The 12866-nt window shown below is 39.9% G+C and overlaps 1 pseudogene; it reads right to left on the reverse strand.

Moving 5' to 3' along the window:
* Positions 1-6377: 6377 nt before the first annotated feature.
* Positions 6378-7259, reverse strand: LOC118857962 (annotated as a pseudogene).
* Positions 7260-12866: the final 5607 nt, after the last annotated feature.

A 12866-nucleotide genomic window follows, 5' to 3' on the forward strand; every position in this document is an offset into this window, starting at 1 on the left:
AGAATATCAGGATAGTTCTCCTTGATAATTTCTTGAAAGATGATATCTAGGCTCTTTTTTTGATCATGGCTTTCAGGTAGTCCAATAATTTTTAAATTATCTCTCCTGGATCTATTTTCCAGGTCAGTGGTTTTTCCAATGAGATAGTTCACATTGTCTCCCATTTTTTCATTCCTTTGGTTCTGTTTTATAATAACTTGATTTCTCATAAAGTCACTAGCTTCCACTTCCTCCAGTCTAATTTTTAAGGTAGTATTTTCTTCAGTGGTCTTTTGGACCTCCTTTTCCATTTGGCTAATTCTGCCTTTCAAGGCATTCTTCTCCTCATTGGCTTTTTGGAGCTCTTTTGCCATTTGAGTTAGTCTATTTTTTAAGGTATTGTTTGATTCAGTGTATTTTTCAATATTTTGTGGGTCTGTTTTAGCAAGTCATTGACTTGTTTTTCATGATTTTCTTGCATCCTTCTCATTTCTCTTCCCAATTTTTCCTCTACTTCTCTAACTTGCTTTTCCAGATCCTTTTTGAGCTCTTCCATGGCCTGGGACCAGTTCATGTTTTTTTCTTGGAGGCTGTTGGTGTAGGCTCTTGCATTTTGTTGACTTCTTTAGGCTGTATGTTTTGGTCTTCTTTGTCACCAAAGAAAGAATCCAAAGTCTGAGACTGAATCTGGGTGTGTTTTCGCTGCCTGGCCATATTCCCAACCAACTAACTTGACCCTTGAGTTTTTCAGTGGGGTATGACTGCTTGTAGACTGAAGAGTTCTATGTTCCACGTTTGGGGGGGAGGTGCCAGCTCTGTCAGACCCGCACTGCTCCTTCCCCAAGAACTCCCAACCCAGACTGGGCTTAGATCTTCAGCAGGCTGTGCACTCCTGCTCTGATCCGCCACTGAATTCCTCCCACCAGGTGGGCCTGGGGCGGGAAGCAACAGCAGCTGTAGCAGTGGTCGGGGGTGATGGCCGAACCACGAACTCCTTCCACTCCCGCAGCTTTTCCCACTAACCCTTCTCTGCTGCCTTTGGTGTTTGTGGGTTGATAAGTCTGGTAACTGCCACAGCTCACTGATTCAGAGCGCTAGGGCCCGCTCCACCCCGCTTCTGGTCTGGTTGGTCCCAGCCACTCACCCTGGGCTCTGCTCTGCTCGGCTCCCAGCTCCCAGCTCCCTGTGGGATAGACTTCACCCAGAGACCATCCAGGCTGTCCCGGGCTGGAATCCTGCTTTCCTCTGCTGTTTTGTGGGTTCTGCAGTTCTAGAATTGGTTCAGAGCCATTTTTTATAGGTTTTTGGAGGGACTCGGTGGGGAGCTCACACTAGTCCCTGCTTTCCAGCTGCCATCTTGGCTCCACCCCCTCAAGGGGTGGGTTCTTGAATGAGGAAATAGGAATGAAAACCTTAATCCTAATTCAGTAATTGGCTGTTAATATAAGAGAAATAATCATTTCTCTCATCCCCCCATTTGATTCTAATGAGAGACACAGTCTCCTCAAGGAATCATTAACTGACATAACAAAGACTTCATCAGGGGTTTCTAACTATGGGGCTTATGATGGAAAACAATGTGAAGGGCAAAGGAAGAGAGATTGATTCATGCATTGACATGACCCATTAGGAGCAGTTCCCTTTGGTAAACAGATCTTACAGGGAAAAGGCATGTAAGGAAAAAGTAAATAAAAAAAAAGTAAGTGGCCCATTTCATAGGCCCATCATATCTTAAGGCTGAGAGGTCCCATCTCAAACACCCATCTCTTTCTCTGGAAATATCTCCTGAAAAAGCCCTCTGGTCTGGGTGTGGTCTCAGAACAGTTTCCAGCTTACTGGTTTCAGATCACTTATAGAGAAGATTTTCTCTGCTAGAAACCTCATACAAAATTGATCTTAACCCAAATTTAAATTTATTTTGCCAATAAGCAGGTCAAATAGTGATAGAAAATCAAAATGAAGAATCTTTTAGATGAGAGAATTTACATATTTAGGTTAGCCATTTGTCATGTCGATTTATCCCAGAAACTGAAACACAAACTGAAAAACTGGAAAACTCTGAATCCATATTTTACATATAGCATTGTTCATTCACCCATTAAGAGGATGTCACTCCGCTAAGAAATAATAACAGAATACTTTCTGTGAGAGGTCTTTTAATAAAAGAATGATTTCTTTTAACTGTCATGTTAACTACAATAAAAATACCCCTCTCCAAAAAAGAAAGGCATTGGGGTGGAATGTAAAATTAGAGTGAGTAATCTATTTCAAAATAGTGTTCATTAAATGAGTTGTTTATAAAAAAAAAACCAACATTTTAAATTTCTAACCATGTTCAAATAAGTAACCCCTAGTAAAAGTGGTTATCTTTTTAAGGCTCTTATAAGATAGTCCACAAACAATTCTTTTTGTGAGATACCTAATTGTGTTTTCATTTTCATTAACACAGAACAGAAAATAGTTATGACATTAACCTCAGTAAATAACAGAATTTTATCCTGACTTCACAAGTCTTTACCTAATTGTCTAATTATCCCCATATCATTGAGGAATTAAAGGACTTAATCTCACAATTTTCAATATTCATTTTAAAAAAGATTTTGAGTTGTAAATTTTTGTCCCTCTCTTCCTGCCTCCCCAAGATGACAAATAATCTGATATAGCTCATCCACATGCAATGTAAAATATATTTCCATATTAGTCATGTTATGAATGAACAAAAGGGAAAAAAAAACCATGAAAAAAGTGAAAATACTATGTTTTGATCTATATTGAGACTCCGTAGTTCCTTCTCTGGGTGTGGATAGCATTTTCCATCTTGAGTCTATTGCAATGTCTTGGATCATGGTATAACTGAGAAAAGCTAAGTTAATCACAGTTGATCATCATGCAGGAAGTACAATTTTCTCCTGGTTCTGCTTGCTTTACTCAGAATTGGTTCATGTAAGTCTTTCCAGGCTCATCATTTCTTAGAGCACAATAGCATTCCATTATATTTGTATAGTACAATTTGCTCAGGCACTCCCCAATTGATGGGCAGCCCTTCAATTTCCAATTTTTTGCCACCATAAAAAGAGCTGCAATATACAATTTTGTGCATGCAGGTCCTTTAACTTTTTTATGAATTTTATTCTCACAAAATTTGGCTCAAAGAGAGAATAACATACACATTCCTCTGGGAATAGAAATCTATCTTGTCTCCTAGGCAGATATGGAGGAGATATGGGAAAGAAAAAGGAGGGGATGGACAGAAGGTAGGTCAGAAGTAGTAGGGGAAGTGGGAAAGAAAACAGAGGGGGCTGACAGAAGGGAGGAGAGATTGAAGAAAGAGGTGGTCAGAAGTGATAAGGAAGGAAACTGCATCTTGCAAAACATACCAAAGACAATGAAGTAATATCAATATTAAAAATATATGCACCAAGTGGTATAGCATACAAATTTTTAGAGGAGAAGTTAAGCGAGTTACAGAAAGAAACAACAAAAGTATATTGGTGGGGAAACCTCAACCTCACCCTCTCAAACTAGATAAATATAATCATAAAATAAAAAGGAAGAAGTTAAGAGGGTGCATATTATTTTAGAAAAATTACATATAGTAGATCTCTAGGGAAAACTGAATGGGGATAGAAATTAATATACCTTTTCTCAAATATATATGGCACCTATGCAAAAATTGATCATGTACTGGGGCATAAAACCCTCATAAACCAATGCAGAACAGCAGAACTATTAAATGCATACTTTTCACATAATCATGATGCAGTAAAAATTACTTGTAAGAAAGGACCATAGAAAGAGAGACTATAAATTAATTGGAAATGAAATAATCTAATCCTAAAGAGTAAGTGGGTAAAACAACATATCTCATAAACAAACAATAATTTCATCAAGAAAATGAAAATAATGAGACAATATACCCAAACTTATTGGATGCAGCCAGAGAAGTTCTCAGGAAAAATTTATATCTCTAAATCTTTACATGAATAAAATAAAGAGGAGATCAATGAATTGGGCATGCAACTCAAAAAGCTAGACAAAAAAAAATTTTAAAAAAAGCTCAAATAAATACCAAATTAGGAAAATCTGAAATTCAAAAGAAAGATTAAAAATGGAAATTAAGAAAATGATTGAGCTAGTCAACCAAACTAAGAGTTGCTTTTATGGGAAAAAACAAAATAGATAAACCTTTGCTTAATTTGATTTTTAAAAAAGGAAGAATAAAACCAAATTACCACTATCAAAAAATGAAAAAAATTGAATTCAATACCAATGAAGAGGAAATCAAAACAATAATTAGAAGCTATTTTGCCAATAAATCTGTCAATCTAAGTGAGATGGATGAATATTTACAAAAAATATAAACTGTCCAGATTAACAGGAGAGGAAATAAAATACTTAAATAAACACATTTGAGAAAAAGAAATTGAAGAAGCCATCAATGAACTCTGTAAGAGAAAAAATCTCCAGAGGTCAGATGGATCCACAAGTGAATTCTACCAAACATTTAAAGAACAGTTAATTCCAATACAATAAAAACTCTCCAGAAAAATAGGTGACAGACTTTTACCAAAATTTTTTTCACGACACAAATATGATGTTGTTACCTAAACCAGGAACAGCTAAAACAGAGAAAGAAAATTGTAGGCCAATTTCCCTAATGAATAATGATGCAAAAATTTCAAATAAAATATTAGCAAAGAGAATATAGCAATTTATCACTTGGATAATATGCTATGACCACGTGGGATTTATACCAGGAATACAGAGCTCATTCAATATTCGGAAAACTATCAGTATAACTGACCATGTCAATAACAAAACTAACATAAATCATGTGATTTTCTCCATAGAGGCAGAAAACATTTTTGACAAAATACAGCACCCATTTATATCAAAAACACTACAGAGCATGGGAATAAAATGGAGTTTTTCTTAAGATGATAGGTAGCATTTATCTACAACCTTCTGTAAGCATTACATTTAATGGGGATAAGCTAGAAACTTTCCCCATAAGATCAGGGGTGAAACAAGGACTTCCATTATCACCACTGTACTTCTATATTGTACTATAAATGCTAGCTTTAGCAATGAGAAGAAAAAGAAATTGAAGGCATTAGAATAGGCAATGAGGAAACAAAGCTATCACTCTTTGCAGATGATATTATGCTATACTTAGAGAATCCTAGACAGTGAACTAAAAAAACTATGTGAAATAGTTAACAACTTTACCAAAGTTGCAGGATGTAAACACCCCACATAAATCATTGGCATGTCACTATATATACTAACAAAGCCCAGTACCAAGACACAGAAAGAGAAATTCCATTTAAAATAACTGTAGATAACATAAAATATTTGGGAGTCTATGTGCAAAAATAACCCCAGGAACTATAGGAACATAATTACAAAACAACTTGCACACGAATAAAGTCAGATCTAATAATGTAACTGGGAAAAATTAAATGCCAAATAAATAAAAAATAAGAGATTTCACACACAAAATAAATAAATAAATAAGAAGACATCAGTTGCTCACAGGTAAACTGAGTAAATATGATAAAAATGGCAATTCTACCTAAATTAATTCTCTTATTGAATGCCATACCAATCAAACTATGAAAAATTATTTTATAGAATGAGAAAAAATTATAAAATTCATCTGGAAAAACAAAAGGTCAAGAATATCAAAGAAATTAGTGAAAAAAATGCAAAGGAATATGGTCTAGCCACACCTCATGTAAAACTATATTATAAAGCAGCAACCATCCAAACGTTGTTACTGGCTTAGAAATGGAGTGGTGAATTGGTGAAACATGTTAGATACGCAAAACAGAATAGTCAATGTCTATAGTAAATCTACTGTCTGATAAACCCAAAGATTTCAGCTTCTAGGATAAGAAATTACTATTGGACAAAAACTGCTGGGAAAACAGGAAAATAGTATGGTGGAAACTAGGCATAGACCACCATCTTACACTATATATCACAATAAGGTCAAAATGGCTACACAATTTAGACATAAATTGTAAATTAATAAGAAAATTAGGAAAGCAAGGAATAGTTTACCTGTCAGATCTATGGAGAATGGAAGAATTTATGATCTAACAAGAGATAGAGAATATTAGGAAATGGAAAATGGATTATTGATTACATTAAATTAAAAAGGTTTTGCACAAACAAAACCACTGCAACCAAGATTAGAAGGAAAGCAGAAAGCAATGAAACAAAGTTTACTACCAGAACTTCTTATAAAACCCTAATTTCTAAAATATATAGGGAATTGAGTCAAATTTATAAGAATATAAATTATTCTCCAATTGAGAAATGGTTAAAGAATATGAACAGGCAGTTTTAAGATGAAGAAATTAAAGCTATCTATAGTCACATGAAAAAATGCTCTAAATCACTAGGGTGTAGATGAGAGGGTTTAACATAGGTTTGATGATTCTATAAAGTAGGGAAACTATCTTCCCCCAAATTTCAGAAGTGGATGAAGGTGGTAGGAAATACATGTAGATGGCTGCCCCATAGAAGAGTGACACTACAACTAGGTGAGATCCGCATGTCCCAAATGCCTTCCTCTTCCCTTCAGTTGATCACATCATCCATACTGCCTGGGCAATGAAGCCATAGGAGATAAGGATCAGTGACAGGGCCATAAGTAAGATGACAACAGAGAAGAATAAGAGTTCTGCCTCATTGGTTGTTATGTCAACACATGACAACTTGAGAAGGGCAGGTCTCTCACGTAAGAAGTGGTCCACCTTGTAGTGGCCACATGGTGGTATGAGAAGAGTCCAAGTAGACTGCAGCACAGAATTGCTGAAACCACTGAGCCAACATGCAGCTGCCAGGTGGAGACATAGCTGCTGGTGCATGATCACTTGATAATGGATAGGCTGGCAAATAGCCACAAATCGATCAAAGGAAATTGTAGCTAACAATAGATACTCTGTGGAACCCAAGGCTAAAAAGATGATGAATTGTGCAACACAGCCACCATAGATAATGCTTTTCAGTTTACTACAAATATATATCAACATTTGGGGAACTGTGCTGGTGGTATAGCAGAGGTCTAAGAATGATAGATTGGTGAGAAAAAAATACATGGGTTGCGGTGTTTGGGGACTAAATGGGACACCAGGTTGATAGCCATATTGCCAAAGATGGTCAATGCATAGGAGACCAACACGATTCCAAAGAGGGACAGCTCTAACCAAGGGCAGTTTGAGAAACCCAGTAGAATGAACTGCTTTTTGAGTTTCATGTTCCCAATCCATAGTAGAGGGATCATTTCTTAGCCATATGTGAATCACAAAAGTAGGCATTCAGTATATGTTATTATTGTCAGGGAAATGGACTGAATTAGACTGAATAACTCAGTAACATATGGGGAAAGCATTTCAATTTGAGCAATGATGTCATCATTAACTGATTTCTAAAGAGTCAGTCTCATAGCTAGGAAGAGCATAGTTCATGTTGTGACTCTGACAAAGAATAATGACTGTGTTCCTCCGGGTAAGTCACTTAGACTCTCAGAATCCCACACCATTCTCTAAGAGTATAACTTGCTGAAAAGCTGCTCAATTGTAGTAGTAGAAAGAATTTCCTTACCCTGTACCACTGAAATCAAAAGTTTTGGAGAAAATAGTTATAGAGACATTTTTTTTCAATGTATGTTAAAAAAATTTTTTCTTACATGAATTACTACACCATCTTAGCTTTCTTTAAATAAATTACTGGTGATAATTGAATATGTACTTTCTTCAAGAACATTCTACATTGTCTTAGGTTTATCATTATGAACATTAATCAATAAGAATTAACTTCTCTCTTCCCCCCTTTATTGTCCCCACCTTCTCACACTTGAAATTGGCAACATGAAATTATCATATGCTCTATTTAATGTAAAGAGAGCCAACAGATTCCAGAATTAATAAAGTCCCTCATTACTAAATCTTCTTATCTCTGTGCCAGTTTTTAAACCTATATTAGGAAAGTACTGTGTGTGTAACCTCAATCCATTTATTTTCCACAACCAATTAATAAAACTCTTTTGGAAAATACATACTTACTTAACTTTTGTAAAAAAAAAAGTATGTATATCATAATTTAACTTTTTCATGCTAATTGAGGGTCATCATTATTGGAATAAAAAGTGTATAAGTGTGATTATGTTACCCTACCCCCCACTCAAGAATGAATGAATGAAGCATTGGTAAGGGCTAAAATTGCGCAAAACACTGTGGGGATACAAATAGGAAAATACGATGATCCCTGCTCTCCAGGAGCTCACATTCTAATGGGGGAGACACATATAGAAAATTTCAGGTGCAAGTGAGATAGAAATATTCCACAGCCCTTAGGGTACAGTAACAAAGCTACTGGTAATACCTCCTTTTAAAGGGTATGATAAAATCTTATCAGTTTCTGCTGTTGAAGCATTTGACCCTGAGGTGAAAGCATTAGCATTCCAAAGGCTCTTGTATTCAGTGTTCTGGGCTATCTCTACTGGAATTTAAGGAGGTTTGACAGTGGTACAGTTGGAGATTTTACCTGCCAAATGTCCTTGCCTTCTCTCTTTCTCAATCTCTCTCTCTCTCTCTCTCTCTCTCTCTCTCTCTCTCTATCAATCTCTCTGTTTATCTCTCTATCTCTCTCTCTCTCTCTCTCTGTCTTTGTCTCTGTCTCTGTCTTTCTCTGTCTCTCTGTCTGTCTCTCAATCTCTCTCTCTCTCTCTCTCTCTCTCTCTCTCTCTCTCTCTCTCGTTTCCTTTATGCTTCATTTAATCTGCTTTGTCTGTCTTGTGAGTGGAAAGTGAGTGCTTTTACAATAATTAGTCTAGCTATTTCCCATTTGGTGATCATCTATTTTTTCATTACATTCCAAGGTGCTTGAGGGTAGGGATTATCTTTTGTGTTTTTTCCTTGTTTGTGTTTGTATCCCCTGTGCTAAGTACAGTGCCTGACACATAGTAGGCTTGGTGCACGTAGGATCTTTTTCTCTGTCTCTGAAGTACTTGGGGATAAAACTGATAGTGAGATTTCTTAGTCAAAAGGAACAGAAAATTTAGTCACTTTCTTAGTGTATTTCAAAATTGCTTTCCAGTTTAACAGTTTCACCAATGTGAGAGTTCCCACAACAAAACTAGTATACATGTCTTTTGCAACTCTTCCAAAATTAACAATTTGCAGTTTTTCTCATCTTTGCCAATTTATCAAAGGTGAAATGAGACTTCAAAGATATTTTACTTTGCATTTATCTTATTGATAGTAATTAGGGGAAGTATTTCATATGATTATTAGTATTTTGAAATTCTACATTTGAAAAGTAGTTTTATTATTGGCTCTGATGAGGGCACAGTCTCTGGGAACCCCCTTGAGTCTGGAGTGTGGTCTCTGGGAGCCCCCTTGAGCTGTCCCTGAGTCTTCAGGCTGGATCTGACCTTCCCCTAGGGCCACAAGCCTCACATTGTCCTTGGGCCCAGATCTCTCCCTCTATTGTACTTTAGATATGCATGCCTTCAGTTACTTCCCAACCTTGATATCTCACTATCTTGGATCCTGGACTGTGGCTCCACCTTATCTTCCTTAGACTTCCCCTCAAGAGCCTCCCTAAACCCCTCCTCTAGTCACCCCAGACCACCCCTCAATCCCTCCTACAATCTTTGTGTATATAATCTCCATCTTGCCTCCATGAAGGTGCTCAGATTCAATCTAATTCAGTAGGTTGAATCTGGCCCGCTTGTGGAAACAGGCGTCACAAGGTGGGGGGATTTCTTAAGACAGCCCATTGTGGTGAATCCCTAATAAACTTTGTCTTTTCCCTTGGCTGAGAAGGCTTGAGTCGAATTCTTTCGGCAGGACCCGGTGCGTCAATATTTCGGGGTGCCGAGCACCCCTCAACCTTTTACCTCTCCATTTTTGGTGCATTGGCCGGGAACGACTGCTAATCTCAAGTTTTTCTCCAGCCAAGACTGGAAGGTAAGCCTCTCCCTAACCCAAACCCCTTCTCGCTCTCCAAGCATTTTGGAAGTGCTTTTCCGGCCTGACTTCCCAGGTCCCAGTAGGTCAGACAGCTGCTCGCTGTCTTGGACTCAGCCTGATGCTCTCAGGTACTTGGTCCAGTGGTTTATGTTCAAGGCCATGGACCTGGGCACACCTTCTGAAGCATAGAGGACAAGGACAGACGCCCTATACGGAAGTGCGCCCCCAATTTTCCCAATTCTCTCAGTGCTAGGGAATGGGAAAATCTCAGGTACCTTTTTGTGTTTGTTTTTTCTGTCTTGCTTTGTTCCTTTTTGAGGCTTACTCCCAGATCCTCCTTGCAGAGGAAGGGACTTCCAGCCCCCCGGGGCTCACAATGGGTCAAACCTCCTCAATCCCCAAAAATTTACCCTTAGGTTGTCTTTTACAAAATTGGAAAAAATTTAAGTTCTCTAAAGAACTTAAAAGGAAAAAGCTGGTATACCTTTGCAATACTGCTTGGCCACAATATCATCTAGAAGACCATGAACAGTGGCCTTATTTTGGGACATTACAATATAATACTCTTTTACAGTTAAAATTATATTGTCAGCGAGAAAGAAAATGGACAGAAATTCCTTACATAATGACCTTCGTGGAGCTCTCTCAGAACCCCGTTCTTAGAAAAGATTGTAAGATGCTCATAGCTATGATGAGGGCACAGTCTCTGGGAACCCCTTGAACCCTTGAACTCTCCTTGAATCTTCCCACTCGACCTGGCCTTGGCCTGGGGCTATAACCATTAAGCCCAAGTGCCTACCTTGCCCAGTCCTCTATTGTCCAGCTGTTTCCCACCCTTAATCCTGTTTCCCATCCTTAATCCTGATCAAAATATCTATACCCTAGCTCTGTTACCCCAGCCCTTGATGGGTTGTCATTTCCATATAGCCTTCAGCTATTTCCCCCACCCTGGAGTCTGACCTCGTCCTTAAGTCCCTCCCTAGACCCCTCTTCTAGTCACCCCAGACCACCCCTCAATCCCTCCCACAACCTTTGTGTATATAATCTCCATCTTGCCTCCATGAGGGTGGTCAGAACCAATCTAGCTCAGATGGGTCTGGCCCTTTTTCCTTACAGGCGTCGCAAGGGGTGGGATCTCTCGGGGCAGGCTTATTTGGCTAACTCTTAATAAACTTTATCCCTTCCCTTGGCTGAGAAGGCTTGAGTCGAATTCTTTCGGCAGGACCCGGCGTGTCGGTACTTTGGGGTGTCGAGCACCTCTCACCCCAAACCCTCATCATTTATGGTTCCCTGAACCGGGAAGCACTGCTAATCTCAAGTTCTTCTCCAGCCAAGACTGAAGGTATGTGAGCCTCCCCCTCTCCCAATCCCCCTCCTCGCTCTCCAAACATTTTGGATGTGCTTCTCGGGCCTGACTTCAGCAGGTCCCAGTGGGTCGGACAGCTTGGTCCAGTGGTCTCAGTGAGTCGGACAGTCACACTGTCCTGGTCAACCTGACGCTCTCTGGTGGTTCTCGGTGGGTCGGACAGCTTGGTCCAGTGGTCTCAGTGAGTCGGACAGTCACACTGTCCTGGTCAACCTGACGCTCTCTGGTGGTTCTCGGTGGGTCGGACAGCTTGGTCCAGTGGTCTCAGTGAGTCGGACAGTCACACTGCCCTGGTCAACCTGACGCTCTCTGGTGGTTCTCGGTCCAGTCGGACAGCTCGGTCCAGTGGTCTCAGTGAGTCGGACAGTCACTCTGTCCTGGTCAACCTGACGCTCTCTGGTGGTTCTCGGTGGGTCGGACAGCTTGGTCCAGTGGTCTCAGTGAGTCGGACAGTCACACTGTCCTGGTCAACCTGACGCTCTCTGGTGGTTCTCGGTGGGTCGGACAGCTTGGTCCAGTGGTCTCAGTGAGTCGGACAGTCACACTGTCCTGGTCAACTCAACCTGACGCTATCAGGTGGTTCTCGGTCCAGTGGTCATGTCGAAGGACATGGACGGATGCCCCATCCGGAAGCATGTGCCAGATCCTTTCAATTGTTTCGGCGCTGGGAATTTGGGAAAGTTTCAGGTACCTTCTGTATATTTTGTTTTTTTGTTTTATTTTGTTTGTCTCCCGACAATTACTCCTAACTTCTCCTTTACTAAGGAGGAAGGAATTTCCAGCCGAAGGGACCCCACGCCCTGCCTCTACTGCAGGCCCTGCAACATCTATCACCATGGGCCCTATCCCCAAGGCAATCCCTACTCAGGTTCCAGCCTCGGGCCCTGCCCCCACGGCAATATCTCCTCCCCTAGCCCCTCTCTCTGAGGTAGCACCCACTTGGGTCTCTGGGGTATCTTCCCCTCTGACCTCTACCCCTCCTCAGGTACTAGCTGATCTCCCTTGCCAGGCAGATGCCCTGGCCTTGCAGTCTAATCTACCTCAGCCCCAAGCTCCAGGTCCCACAGTGCCTTCAAGGCCTTTTCCCCTGAGGGAAATGCCTGCCTCCCCTGCTGCGACAAGGAGATTGCATGTTCCATTCTCCATTTCAGATCTCATCCAAATTAAAGAAAAACTGGGGAGACACTCAGAAGATCCCACTAAGTTTACTGAGGGTTTTAGGGATCTGTCCCTGCAATTTGAACTTTCTTGGTATGATTTGCATATCCTCTTCTCTACCTGTTGTACCACTGAGGAGAAGAGGAGAATATGGGAACACGCTCAAAAATTTGGGGACAGTTTGGCTAGCAATAACCCCATAAACTATCCCCCAGGAACAGCTGCTGTTCCCACTAGTGACCCAGGATGGAATTATCAAAGGAGTGAGGATAGAGAAAAGAGAGACCATATGGTAATTTGCCTGTTAGAAGGTCTAAGAACTGCATTTCAAAAGCAAATAAATTTTCAAAAAATTAGGGAGATTACTCAGGGAGAAA

This window comes from Trichosurus vulpecula, chromosome 7, assembly GCF_011100635.1.
Source record: "Trichosurus vulpecula isolate mTriVul1 chromosome 7, mTriVul1.pri, whole genome shotgun sequence".
Lineage (NCBI taxonomy): Eukaryota > Metazoa > Chordata > Mammalia > Diprotodontia > Phalangeridae > Trichosurus > Trichosurus vulpecula.